The sequence below is a fragment of the Diceros bicornis genome, chromosome 5 (genome assembly GCF_020826845.1).
Source record: "Diceros bicornis minor isolate mBicDic1 chromosome 5, mDicBic1.mat.cur, whole genome shotgun sequence".
NCBI classification, from domain to species: domain Eukaryota; kingdom Metazoa; phylum Chordata; class Mammalia; order Perissodactyla; family Rhinocerotidae; genus Diceros; species Diceros bicornis.
The window spans coordinates 2,948,836-2,963,701 of NC_080744.1; the positions used below are offsets into that span (position 1 = coordinate 2,948,836).

At 38.7% G+C, this 14,866-nt stretch overlaps 1 long non-coding RNA gene across 1 annotated transcript; it reads left to right on the forward strand.

Moving 5' to 3' along the window:
- Positions 1–400: 400 nt before the first annotated feature.
- LOC131405631 (uncharacterized) lies at positions 401–9,062 on the forward strand. Its single transcript, XR_009219982.1, has 3 exons — positions 401–2,432; positions 4,117–4,344; positions 7,841–9,062. It is a non-coding gene; the product is annotated as an uncharacterized LOC131405631 (long non-coding RNA).
- Positions 9,063–14,866: the final 5,804 nt, after the last annotated feature.

The window sequence follows — 14,866 nt, forward strand, 5'->3', positions numbered from 1 at the left end:
GATAAGGGAACAGTTACAAGCTCCAGGGACTAGGCCTTGATAACTTTGAGTGGCCATTATTCAACCTACTGCAAGGACCTATGGAGAGAGCTACCAGCCTCGTAGGGGAGCAGAAACAGTCAGTCTGAGTAGGGAAGATAAAAACTGCTAAAGGAATCGAGAAAAGAGGGGAATCATTTGGACTCAGGTTTTGGGTGGAAGCTTCATGAAAATTAGGAAGCCGCATTAGGAAGGCTATAAACGATTTTGTGGAGAAGGGGTGAGCAGAGACCTGGAGTGGGGAATGTCCAAGATGAACTTGGGGACAGTGAGGAGGTCTGTGGGGCAGGATCTGGAAGTATTACTCAGGACAGCCAGTATTCATCTGTTGTTAAGTGATTAATATCAAGTAACTATTTTTTAAAAACTGCTGTGCACGAGTTGTTAAATGTGAGGCAGCCTTCTCCAATGAAACTTCATTCTCTGGCAGATGTGGCAGTAGCAGTTCAGAAATCCCAATGTTCCCCCATATGCACATTGAGAGGCCGTTTGTCTCCCTGCAGTAGAGCTCAGAGTACACACCGTCGAGAAGGAGTGTCTGGACCCCAGAGTGGGATGTGGTCCAAACACATACACACCTTTAGGAAGGTTGAGGTAACCTTGAGGGATTGGAGAACCAGATTATCACATGCTGATGCTGCTTCATTGTATGTCTAAATCCTCATCTAGCCGAGCTCGCACAGCGCTGTCAGCTCACGTCTATGTCTTACAGCCGCCCATCACCTGGGGCTTAGGGTGACTCTGGTAACTTGATTTTTGCAAGAGATGTATTTATTCTGCTGGGAAATATCATCATTTTTCTTTATTCTCTCTGACATTCTTTCCATTATATTCTGAGTTTGCCCATAGGACAGAAATAAATAGCTCAGTCTTCTTTAAAAACAAAGTGAGAATTGAATAAATTTAGAAGCAGCTTGGTGCTCCTAATGCTGATCAAAGAGTGTCTTTGATCAATTTATTCAGTCCCCTCTCTTCCTAAAGGAGACTGGGTATTTATTTTGGTTCATGGAAAGAGCTCTTGGCATCATGGATGGAGCCAGAATAATTAAGAGTAATAGTTGGGCATAACTATAGCTGAGCAAAGACATGACTGGAAATCTGATTTACTCTGTTTTTTAAGGTAAAAGCAACAGCCCTATACAGACAAATTATATTTGTAACTTAAGACTTTAACGTTTAAAAATCCTACTCCGGTGTAAATTAATTGTGTGCTTGTGTTTCTGAGGGAGGTGGTCTCAGTGTAGAGGTCTTCAGCGTTTTTCTGTTTTATTTTCACAGGGCAGGAGTTGTCCTTCTCAGGAAACACTGGCTCTCAGCTGCCTGTCAAAATGGAGAGTTCTTTCAAGCAGCAATTTCACGGTGAAACCCTTTTGGTCTAGAAGGATCAGAGCATTCTTACAGGGGGTGGAATTCAAGAGTACTCAAAGCACCTTCTAGTCTTTCTGTCCCTCCTTAGCTTTTGTAGAAGCTTAAGGACTCTGCTGCTGCCTTGAACTTTCCCCAGGTGCACTTCTGACCCCGTGACTTGGGCCTCTCCTAGGTTGGATCACCCAGGTGGTAAAGACGTTGGTCAGGGAGAGAAAACTAATAGCCTCACCCACCTCTGACTCTGACTTAAGTACTAGACATTTCCTGATCCCAGCCTGCTACTCAACAGTTGTAGGCATGAGCTAAAGAAAACAGATAACATGGGATAGCTCCAGGTTTAGGTGAACGAAGTTTTAGGATGCAAATAATGCCAGAAAGGGTTAGGAATAGAATTAGCTAAAGATAGAAAAGGCTAGAAGACTGGTGGCCAAGCATTACAATTTTAAGTACCTACCTGTGTGGCAGGTAGAGTTCTAAGTAGACCCCACGATTCCTGCCCTCGAGAGCTCATGTGCTCTCTCAGTTATTCAGTCAAGCACTAATCTAGGGACTGCTGTGAACGGATTTTGAAGATATAATTAAGGTCCCAAATTAGCTGACTTTAAGAGAGGGAGATTATTTGGGTGACTCTGACCTAATCGCATGAGTCCTTTAAATCCAGGTCTAGAGCCAGAGACAGAGAAGTCAGAGAGACTGGAAGCTGGAGAAGGATTTGATGTGAGGGAGGTTCTCCATGGATTGCATTAAAGATGGAAGCGGCCACGTGGCAAGGAATGCAGGCAGTCTCCAAGAGCTGAGAGCAGCCCCTGGCTGGCAGCGGGCCGGGAGCAAGGCCCTCAGCCCTATGGGAACACGGAAATGAATTCTGCCAACAACCTCAATGAGCCCGGAAGCAGATTTTTCCCGAGCCTCCAGGCGAGAATCCAGCCTGGCAGACATCGTAACTTCAGCCTGCAATACCCTGAGCAGAGAACTCAGTGTGGCCACTCTAGACTTCGACCCACAGGACTGTGAACTAACAGGTGGTAAGTGCCCTAAATTGGTGGTAATTTGCTACACAGCAGTAGCTAACTGACACACCCTCTTTTCTCCAGGGTGGCATGTCAATCCTAACAGGCTGACACAGTGTCAAGGTCGTGGCAGGGGAGGTCAGGAAATGACAGCAGGTGTCGGGCTAGAAGCCCACTGCCGCGTGGTCACCTCCTCCCGCTCCCGTCTCCTCCTCCCGCTCCCGTCTCCAAGCAGAAGGCCTTCCCCGCAGGTGTATGCTGTGTATTCTCCGTCCTGCCTGTTCTCTCGTTATCAGTCCACGCTGGCATCTGCTGCTATGTCCCTCTGTCCTCACCACCGGCCTCTCTGGGCTGAGTCTCTGTGAGGCTGCCCTCAGGATGAGATTCCTGGAGTCCTGCAGGCATTTCTAATCACTGCTCCTCACCATCTGGACAATGGGATTTCTCTACAAGGCTGGAAAACTTCCTGGAGCTTTATTGGGGAAAAAAGAAATTGTCCTCTGTGCTCTCCAAACCCCAGACCCATCTGAGGTCCTGGCATTCTCAGCTCTCTGTTTCTCAACCCCGCATGCCAGATGTGGGACTCAGGAGAGGGTCAGGGTGTCGATTCTCTTCTTGAGAGATGGTCATTAACATCGAACTCTATAGCTTGCCTCCTCATCACTTGCCATGAAAATTCTATATCCCGTTGCATGTGAAAAACCTGTAGAGCAAGTATTCTTCCAGTTTTATTTGTGTCATACCTGGGTTTTGGTATATTAAAGTGAAAGCCAATAATTTGCCTCATTTGTTGTGTGGTTTTTCTGTGACAGCTCCACCCTGAGACAATGAGGGCTGCATAAGGGTCATGGGGTACAAAAGGACTGTAGGGAAGAAAGAAACAAGTGAATTAATGCTTTAAATACGCCTTTACCGTACGCAATTTTTTAGAGTAAATTAAGATAGGTGGAACTACTTAAAGAGAACATGAGCATCTAGTTTTCAATGAAAATTACTCGAGAATAATGACTGAGGAACTGCAACTATTCTCCCTAGGATACAGTACTTAAAGTCATTTTAGAAAGATGAAGAATTAGTTTAACTAGCATGCTATTACATAATATTTTTAAAATATTTATTAGGATAAATATTTTTAAAATATTTATTAGGACAAATATTTTATTGAGATTTTTCAAATCATAATCTAACATTCAGTTTTTGAAAGGATAATTAATAAAGATGAAGGTTTGGAAAGTTCTTCTGTGGAAATTGGCTTAAGTGTTCTGATTTTTGATATGTTACTCTAAAACACTGGATTATATATTTTTTTCTTACCGAAAAGAACATTTTTATTAAATAGTGAATATCATTCAACCAAATAATTCAAGGATTTGTGGAACAATAAAATACTAGGAGTATAAGGAGACAGTGATAATTTGTTTTAAATCTCAACCATTAATGCCACACTGTGTATACCTAACTTATTCATGTTTATAAAGGACATTTGTCAAATTCCAGTCTGTACTACATTTCAGTAGTAGTTTAAACTGTATTTAGGTCAAATATTTAAAATTGATCTATTTATGAAAAATTCATGAAACTAAATGTTTTAGATTTTGGATTTTAAAAATTTGTCTTTAAGAAAGTAAACTAGTTTAATATATCCCACTGATGGAAAACCTATTTATTTTACATTCTTTTTTTTTTTTCGGTGAGGCAGATTATCGCTGAGCTAACGTGTGCCAATCTTCCTCTATTTTGTATGTGGGATGCTGCCACAGCATGGCTTGATGAATGGTGTGTATGTCCGTGCCTGGGATCTGAACCCGTGAACCCCAGGCCGCTGAAGCGGAGAGCACAAACTTAACCGTTATGCTACTGGGCCGGCCCCCTATTTTACACTCTTAATTTGAAAACTTGCTTTCTATTAATGAAATGTTTCCAAAAGGTAAGTGACAGGGAGAGGATTGTGTTGATAGCACTGTATGGAACAGACCTGTTTTTAAATATTACAAAGTTGTCGCCAGCTCAGGGTTGAATACTTTTGTGTAAGCATTGTACACAAAGTAAAAATGACTGTCAAGTGTTGCAATTTACCAACTAAAAATATTATTTCTGTAAATGGTAAGGGGTAATATTTGTGAATAGCAGACTTTAGCAATATCATCTTATTCAAATTTTGGGCACTCTATTAACTGGTGGATACTGAGGTTAAATGCGTCAGGTTCAGCACTGGAAAGGAAGAAATCAGCTTAGTGTACAGCTGCTTGTCTTTGATGGGTATTTTACATTATTTGGTCATGATTTAGCAGACATCAGGGTACTCAGGAAGAACACAGGTCTAGAAATTAGGGAACAAATCGTATTAGGGTCATTACTCCCTTGCAGATGCTAGAAACCCAACTTTCACAGGTGAAGCAATGAAGTACCAGGAACTTCAGCTGCAGCCCGAGGCAGTTTCCAGTGATGCGACATTTATTCTCTTCTCTTTTCCCTCTCCACTCTGTCTTCCAGCTAAGCTTTGCTCTCAGAGCAGCATTGATCTGAGGAGAGTGGGGTCTTTTAAAGAACTCTCACGTCCTTGCTTGAGCTACAATTCTGCCCTGGACCAATCACAGTGACCCAGGGGTGAAGTGGGGCTCTGACTGGCCAGCCTGGGTCACATGACTCGTGGATGTTAGAGAAAAGCAGGCCTACCTAATTTACCACTTCATCCAAAAAGCACCGAGTGGAGGACATGCGGTTCCCAAGTAGGAAAGGTCCTGAACTAAATCCTTTCTACCTGTGTTCCATCACGTCCTTTCTTCCGTTGACTAGAACTGTGGCCCACAGCAAGTCACTTAAATAGACTGGGCCTCGGTTTCTTCAACTATAAAATAAGATGTTGTGCTCTATGGTTTATATTCATCCGTCTGTCCATCTATCCATCCTTCAGGTAGTGACCACCCTCTGCCACGCCCTGTGCTATTTACTAAGAATTCAAAGAGCATTAAATATGACCCTTCCCTCTGATGGCCTAGTGTGGGGTGGACGTAGTTAAGCCAGGACAGTGCACTCCTGTGTAGGGCGTTTGGAACTCCAGCAGTGATAGCTGCCATTGGTTAAGAGTCTATTGTGTGCTAGGTTCTGGTCTGCTAGCTTGCATACCTTCCGGATCTGGCCCTCATGTTACGTGATTAGGGATTGACTGAACTAAAGTCCTTTAAAGATGAGGAAACCAAGATTAGAGGGATCTGGTGAGTTCCTCGGAATCAGATGGTCAGTGGTGGAGGCTGGAAATGCGAATTATTGCTGGACCTTGGCTTCTCTGTCCTCTTCACTACACGGTAAGCAGAGAGAACAAGTGCCTCTGCCACAAGGATCAGAGGATCCTTCACTGCAGAGGTAACAGGACAACCAGGTGCAGAGATAGGAACTTGCCAAGTGGAGAAGAGAAAAAAGCATAGAAATGTGTGGTTTTCCTGGGGGTTAGTGAGCAAGTGTTCCTGCAGAGTCAAGTCAGGGCTGCAGGGGAAACTGAGAGGGACACAGGGAGAATAGCAGTTGGTACAAACTGAGACGGGCTCCGAAGGACACTGGACTTGACTTGCGGGCAGTAGATATGGCTGTGGAGGGTTTAGGACAGAACTCTGAAGAATCATATTTTCATTTAGAAATATCATCTGAAGTCCTTTGGATGCTAATATTTTATAATCTAGTGTCACATGCAGTTGTACATTTTATTAGGTAATTTAAACAGAAGAGCTTGAAATATTGTGTGGAACAAATATTATAGGATTTATTATAACTTTTAAGTTTTGAATTCTATAATGTCTTTCATATAAGAGTTAACAAATTCTTTTTTTTAATACTAATTCTCTTCTTGGTTGGTATTTCCTAAGTATTACATGATGCAGAACTTTAGATCTTATATTTTTCCCTGGGCACCATGATTATCTCATTTTACATAAAGGAAAACTGAGATGCAGAAAGCTCTGACTTGTCTGTGGTTGTGTCTACGACTGGGTTTTTCAATTCAATACCTTTTCATACAGAGTACCTTTGTGTTAATCAGTCAACAGGATGATTTAAGAGTCTTGAGGTCCGTGTCTCCACGGGAAGAGATGGTATGAGCTGAGGGTAGCTGTGCTTATCCCACTGGCTGCCCCTGAGTTAGGCTTCATTTTACAATGTGGACTCTAATAAATTAAATGGAATGAGCAAATCAACTAACTGTATATTAACAATGCTGCTAAATTATTTTTGACTCCTTTTGTCTGGGATTTAATTACGTTTTCATGTTAAACCATTATTCATTTGAAAATGCCCCCTAGTACTTACGGTGCTGTCTCATTCGTTACAATAATTTGAGTGTATCACATAAAAATTGTACTTGAGTTATTATGGCTTTTCTTGAGAGAATGTTAACCCTCTGGCCTGGCGCTGAAAATGCCTTGCCGCTTTAAATAGATTAGACAATGTCTTGAAACATTTAATAAAGAATGGTCCTACAGGATCCTAAAATTGCATGCAAGTTAAACCTTATGTGCTTTGAAAAATTAAAAGGACAACACAAGCCTATTGTATTTTTATCTGTTTTTCATGATGTAAGGTGTAGATTCTATTGGTATTTTTATTTTAAATGGAAGTTGAGCTACATTTAGATAACCAAGCTCATCAAACTTCCCCTTCTTGATCCTTTTTCCTTGACTCTCATTTCTGGACACAGAAGCTGCATGACAATTCTGGTGTTACAGATGTGTTGCAAGTCATGCTGGGTAAACACATCCAGAGTTGAAGTGCCACGTTTAGCACATGGAATGGTTCAGGCACATTCGTCTTAGAAACCGCACCCCCCTATATATATAGGAATGGGTTTATAAGTCTTTGGCCTCAGGTCAACATACCTTACACTCACATTTCTTCACCTTTTTTTCCAATAATTCTTTCTGTCTATGGACACTTAAAGCCAATGCCCACCTGGTTTGACTCCCAATTTCACTGCATGGTTTGTTGCTTGGTTTTATTAGATTTACAAATGTGTCCGTGATTTACGTGTAATCATATTTGCTCTGTAATTCTCTGCTGCTCAGAGACACATTACTGTTTCTCATGGTTGGCTAAAGGAGAGTTTTCAGTACACAATTATATTGTTCCATCTTTGCTGGTGCAGGAGTTCAGATGAGGTAATGGATTAGGAGAGTACAGTCTTTATTGACATTATATAATGTCCTTGCTGACGCAAGGGAAGTTTATACATTTACTAATAAAATTCTCTGTTCTTTGCTCAAATAGTCTAGGAAAACCTAATCTTTGAAATGTAGAATTGATAAGAGACAGGCTGAATATGTGGAAATTATTTCTACCTAAGGGCATGGTAGGTAAAATTGAGAGGAGAAAATGAGTTAAGAAAAACTGTTCTGGAACTTGGTTAAAAACTGGGTCTGATTATTGTACTTTCCCAGGTTAATGCTCATTTGAAGATAAGTGCTTCTCTGAAGAGCCTTGTGAAAAGGCAACACACATTTTCATTCCTGTTTGCAAAAGTTGATCAGACTCCAGAAGACGGCCTGAAAACTGCTTAGAATGAATTTTCATTTTATTCTGGGAAATAATGGTAACTGTCCCTACTAGAGAAGCAGAAGGTGACATTTTATAGAAGGCAGTTTACTTAATGAAGTATTACCTAAGTGGAAATATTTCAGGAAATGTTTAAAACAGCTTTATTGAGGTATAATTGACAGACAATAAATGGTGCATGTTTAAAAGGAATAATTTTAAAGATATTATACTTCTAGATAAATTCCTTTATCAGATATGTGATTTGCAATGTTTTCTCACATTTGTGGCTTGTCTTTTCATTTTCTTAACAGTATCTTTGAAAGAGCACATTTTAATTTTGATGAAGTCTAATTTATCAGTTTTCTGTTATGGATTGTTACTTTTGCCTCTGTGCCTAAGAAACCTTTGCCCATCCCAAGGTCACAAAGATTTTTGTCCTATATTTTCATCTTTTTTTTTTTTTACAGTTGTAGCCTTTATATTTTTGTTCATGATCCATTTTGAGTTAATTTGTATGTAAGATGTGAGGTATAAATTGAAGTTAAATTTTTGTATATGGACATCCAATTTTTCCATCACTATTTGTTGAAGAGACTGTCCTTTCTCTACTAAATTGTCTTTGCAACTTTGTTGAAAATCAATTGTCCATATATGTGTGGGTATATTTCTGGAATCTCCATTCTGTTCGATTGCGTTATTTTTCTGTCTTTACAGCAATACCACACTGTCTTGATTACTCTAGATGTATAAGAAGACTTGAAATCAGGTGGTATTATTTCTCCAACTTTGTTTTTTCCAAGTTGTTTTGACTATTTCCATACCTCATGGTCCTTTGCATGCCCATGAGGATTTTAGAATCAGTTTGCCAGTTTCTACCAAAAAGCCCACTGAGATGTGGATTGAGATTGTATTGAATCTATAGGTGAATTTGAGAGAATGGACATCGTAACAATATCAAGTCCTTTGACTCATCAACATGGTGTATTTCTCCATTTAAATTTTTCTCAGCACTATTTTGTAGTGTTTAGATATTGCAGTATTTTATCAGATGTTTACCTGAGTATGTCAAATATTTGTGATTATTATAAATTGTATTGTTATAAAATTTCAATTTTCAATTGCTTGTTGTTATTACATAGAAATTAAATTGATTTTTGCATATTGAGTTTGTATCCTGCAGCCTTGCTATTAATTTTTTTTAAATAGGTTACATTGAGTTTTCTATATATTTAAATAATTTTATACTAATAGTTTCATCTATCACTATGCTTGATGTTTAGGGCCCATAAACACTTAGCAGTTGCTTTGTCTAAGGTCACCTGTGAAGAATTTAACAATTCTGTAACAATTAACATTTAGATCTCTAACAGAAGATGCATAGTGTTATAAGAGTTATAGCCAGGACCCAAATGCAGTTAGGAATAAAATAACCATCTTTTGCCAGAGACCATGACTAACTTGAAATTTTAAGCAGCTCCCTATATATATTGTTAATGCTCAATAAATATTAAATATTAGTGAAGTTAAGTAGGCTAAAACTTTCTTCCCAATATAGATTTACCTTCGTATAACATTTATCCTCTAAAGAAACAGAATAATGCATCAAGGTGATTACAACGTTTCTCTTTTAGATCATTCTTTTCCATTCTTTGTTCTTTGGAGCATTATAAAGAGCTTTAATCAGGATTAGCAACAGTACTCTGCCATTATCAAAGTGCCTTTAATAAGGATGTTCAGGTTATTTTTTCCTGAATAATTTCAAGTATTAAAACTTTGTTCTTTTTGGATGTTTACAGAGAACTAATCATAGCCAGTAAATCACTTTCAGAAGAAATCTGTTCAAAGACAGATATATATTGAAAGCCTTCTTTCTCTTTGTCTATTTAAAGATGTGAAAGTGCAAAACAACTAATTCTAATTTGCAAGGAATTTTTCAGGTAAATAGATTCTTTTGATCTCTTTTAGGGAACCAGCTTTGTAATAGAAAATCTTTAAATTTCAATTATGAGGCAATTAGATAAGGATTTCTTTCGAGAATCATTCTTATCCTGTAAGTCTGGATTAGAGAGCAGGCCTGGGTGCTCCCACGGTTCTGTCTTTCTCCTACCCTGGCGATGCTCAGTCTGCGTGGAGACTGCCCGCTTCCACGTGGAGACTCTGTCTTGACTGTCTGCTCTGTGTGGTCAAGAGTCTCATCTCGCCTTCCTGCTGCCTAGCACAGTGTAGAAGACAGAGGGCATTCAAAACATGCTACTTCTGAATGAATGAATTGCTTTAAAACATGATTGCACAAATAACTAGATTCTATGGATTGTGTCAAATCAGCAAGTCATGTAGAATTGTAGTGACCTAACTTTTATATATTTAAACATTATATAAGTAAATTCTAGTACTAGTGGGTAAACCAAGTAGAATCATTTTTTTTTTAATTTAAGATCTTTTTATAGCCAGGAAATTAAATATTTTCAACATCCTGTGATGCTAATATTCAAAACAGAACATTAGTTAATAATGTTTTGCTCTCCTAAATCACTATCTATAGTTAGCATATTGCAAAATTGTTGTAGTAGCATTTCTTCCTATCATACTTTTTACAAAGTATGCAAATATCAATGATAAATGCATTTTCAAAAGAAAAGAAAGTAGATAAATTTGCAGCTAGCTGTATTTGTTTGTTTATAATTCTAGTTAAAATCAAATGGGAATGAAGCTTGAAACTAATTATTAAAATGTGATTTATCCCTCTTTGTAGATGTTGCTATTCATGCAACCCTCTCCCTGATTAGAGTTCAAGGTAACAAGAAACAAATGATGAATCCCCTTCTCCTTGGTTACTTAACCACCTACTTCTTCTGCTTCAGTTACTAAATGTTTCTAAACTTTCCAGACAAAGGGAGCTTTTTGCCTTTTCCAACTGATACACTATGGAACTCAGCACCCAGCAGAGAATTATAAATTTCAAAGAGAGTTTAGTGTTAACTCCAATCCCTTTATTTTAAAAAAGGAAACTGAGGGCTAGAATCACATATTATGTTTGCAATTTATATGAAAATAGATAAAATCATTTCTAATTTTTAGGGCTTTAGAATTTACTTAAGTCTGCTCAACAAAATCCTCCTAGCTGAATGAAAACAATAAAAATGAGGAGAAAAATCCCCTGTTTGCATGAGGCAAGCTTATATATAATGCTAAAACTCTATTAGGATGTGGATTGATTTAAATATTTGAATTTATTTGATCCTGGGTTGCTAAGAGAATAATACTTCAGTGTAAATCACAAGAACTTGGGACAGCAACAGGCTACCAGCAAGTCTGGGGATATTAACTTGGGTTAAATTCCATATTGTAGAGAAATGGGTGAAAAGGGCATAAAGAGAGATCGTATAGACATATGACATAGTTTGGGTTTCTTCAAAGCAGAGCCTGTGATAAGGATTTTGATGCAGAGATTATTTAGACAGTGATTCCAGAAACAGAAGTTTAGGGATCAGGGAGGGAGTGACGAGGATGGAGGGAAAGCCAACGTGCGGGTGTGTCATCAAAGTTGCTGTGGCGATTAACGAGCATCAGATTCCAGTGGGACCTCTGAGATGTACAGAATGCCTCTCAGAATTTTCTGCTTGAAGGAAGGAGGTAGAACATTTATCTACAAGGTTCTATCTCTTATTGGCTGAAGGTTGCCTCAGGGGTCCTAACTACCCCATGCTTGCAAGCAGCACCTGTGAGAGATGAGCTGGCTCCTGAAGAGCCTGGAAAGGGGTTGAGACAGGAAGCAGAAAGATGCACAGTGCCCGTTTCAGACTGGATGCTGGTGGTGTGAGGTGAGCCTGAGCCCGCACAGAGCCGGCCACTGGAGCTGTGGCTGAAATCAGAAGCAGAGGGATGTGAGGCACCAGCAGCGTCTGGTCTACAATGAGATTATTCCTTCACGCAACCTGGAGTTCTGACACAAAAGAAGTCCAGTAGAGAGGAGGTAGGAGAGAAGGCAAGCAGGAACTAGATTTGTACTTTTTGAGCAATAAATAAATTCCAAATCACCTGGGGGCTGTCTCACCTTGTGTTTTGGAATTTCTCTTTCAGAGTGAGCAGATCACCAGAGTGCAAGTTGGAATGGTTTACAGTGATGCCCATGGGACCATTTAGTTTACATTAGAAAAGTAAAATTTGACTCTAAAAAGTATATGGAAATAAAAGACAACATGGATCCTGGGAAAAAATAGCAAGAAAGGGTAGAATACCAGAGAAGTTGAAAAAGAGTTCAAAGAGAACAGAAAAATGGAAGAAATTGAAAAGTGAGATGAGTAAGCTAAGGAAAGAAATTGAAGATAACAATAAAGCCATTACAGAAATTAAAACCATTTTGGAAGGAATAAGAGGTAGAATACAGGATGAGAAAAGAGCCAGTGGTAATTTATACTGCTAATAAAAGCTGACATTTGCTTACTACATACCAGGAACTCTTCAAAAGGTCTTATTAATATAGGCTCATTGAATTCTCAGAAGACTTCCATTAGTTAGGAGTCACTATCGTCCACACCCCATAGATGAGGAAACTGAGGCACAGACATCATGCCCCAGCTAAGTCTCTTTATTAGGAGTCCAGACTGGACACCATTTAGTCACACGTGTGTGAAATCCTTTCAGCTCTGTACTCTCACCGCTAGACATTGAGGAGCAAGAACACGAGGAAATTACGTAGACAAAACCACGAGAGCAAGGGCAATTAGCCATAAAGACTAAAGAGTGGAGATACAACATTTGCATAATTGCTGTCTCTGAATTAGAGACTGAAATAAATAGAAAAAAGCAATAAAACTTTCCATATAGGAAAGAAGAACTGAATTTTCAAATCTACCCTGACCACCATGTTCCAAGAAAAAGTAGAATTATCAACCCCTTAGTGTGGTATGGTATAAATATTAATATTCAAGATTAAATAAAGAGTACTATAGTCATCTATCAGAACAAGCGGTTACGTTCAAGAAGGAAAAATTAGACTAAACTCAGATTCTTCATAGCAATATGCAATGTTGAAAGATGGTGGAGCGTGTCTGCAGAATTCTGAGGTTAGAAAATTGTGATCCCAACCTTTCATAACTAGCTAACTTTTATCCACGAGTAAAGGCAACAAGAAATCATTCTTAAACAAGAAGGGACTCGGAGGATATACTACCAATGAGAGACCTACGGGGAAAAAAAGACTTAGTTATGAGTTCTGTAAACCAACTTGCATCAGTTAGCTTTTGCTGTGAAACAAATCACCCCAAAACTTAGTGGTGTAAAAGCCATAACCCTCTATTTAGCTCACGCTTCTGTGCGTAGGCTGAGCAGTTTTTCTGATTTGGGCAAGTTGATCAACCTTTCTGGGCTCTCATGCACGTGCTTTTCTCTCGGTGTCCCCTGGTGGTTGGATGCTCTGGGATGGCCTCACTTAATGTCTGATGGTGGCAGGCTATTGGCTATAGGGCAACAAGGTGACAGGGTCACATGTCCTCATTGTGCATGGGACTTCCCTAGACTCCTTGGCAGGTGGATGTAGCAGGGGTCTCAAAAGCAAAAGTGACACAAGAGCAGGACTGCAAGGCCCCCTGGGGTCTTGGTTCGGAGCCCACTGGCATCACTCTGCAGCGTCCCACTGGTCAAACATGTTCCAGGGGATAAGGACACACACTGGTCTCTTACGGGAGAAGTTTAGAAGTGCTGGGGCTGATTATGCCATCTATCATTCAACTGAAAAGTTAAAGTTAAAATAAAACACCAACACTAGGATCTGGATATGCTGTAGTGTCAAGAACCACCTGTGTACTTTGAATGCATATGAATATAGAGGTAAGGGTAAAAATTTGTAGACATATTATGTTTAGAAATCAGAATAAAAACTCAAAGATCAAAACATAAAAGTAATGAAACTAAGTAGGGAGAAGAGATGTTAGAATCAGTGGTGGTGTCTATCTAATCTTTCCTGCTGTGGGAATAATAGATACTTCTGAACTATAACTTAGTTGAGTTTTAAGCATACAATTTAAAATTATGAAGGTAAACCAGTTGAAAATTAAGAATAGATCTTAAATCATAACAGTTACCAGGAGGAGAAAAAAAACAAAATACAGACCACATTGCAAGGGAGATAACAATAAAACAAATGAGTAATTAAAAGCTGAAAATAAAACATAGTCTGAATATATTTGTTATCACATACATATAAATGGGATAAACTTACCAATTAAAAAGTAAATGGCTATGGAATTTAGTAAAAATAGCAAAAACTCAGTTGCATCCTACATAAAAACAATCAAATATTTATATGACATATTTGTAATATTCTCAAAATGAAAAAATTATATAGAAGAATAGATTAGTGACAATTGGATTTTTTATTGAGATATAATTGACTTATAACATTACGTTAGTTTCAGATGTACAACATAATGATTCAATATCTGATATATTGTGAAATGATCACCACAATAAACCTAGTTAACATCCATTACCACACATAGTTACAAATATTTTTCTTGTGATGAGAACTTTTAATATTTATTCTTTGAGCAACTTTCAAACATACAACACAGTATTATTAACTACAGTCACTATGCTGTATATTACATCCACAGGACTTATTTATCTTATAAGTAAGATAAATAAATTATCTTTATCTATTTATCTATAACTGGAAGTTTGTACCTTTTCACCATCTTTACCCATTCACCCACACCCCAACCCCCGCCGCTGGCAACCACCAATCTCTTCTCTGCATCTATGAGTTAGGGTTTTTTTTTTTATTCCACATACAAGTGAGATTACACAGTATTTGTCTTGCTCTGTCTGACTTATTTCACTTAGCATAGTGCCCTCAAGGTCCATCTGTGCTGTCACAAATAACAAGATTTCTTTCTTTCTTATGGCAGAATAATATTCCATTGTAATAC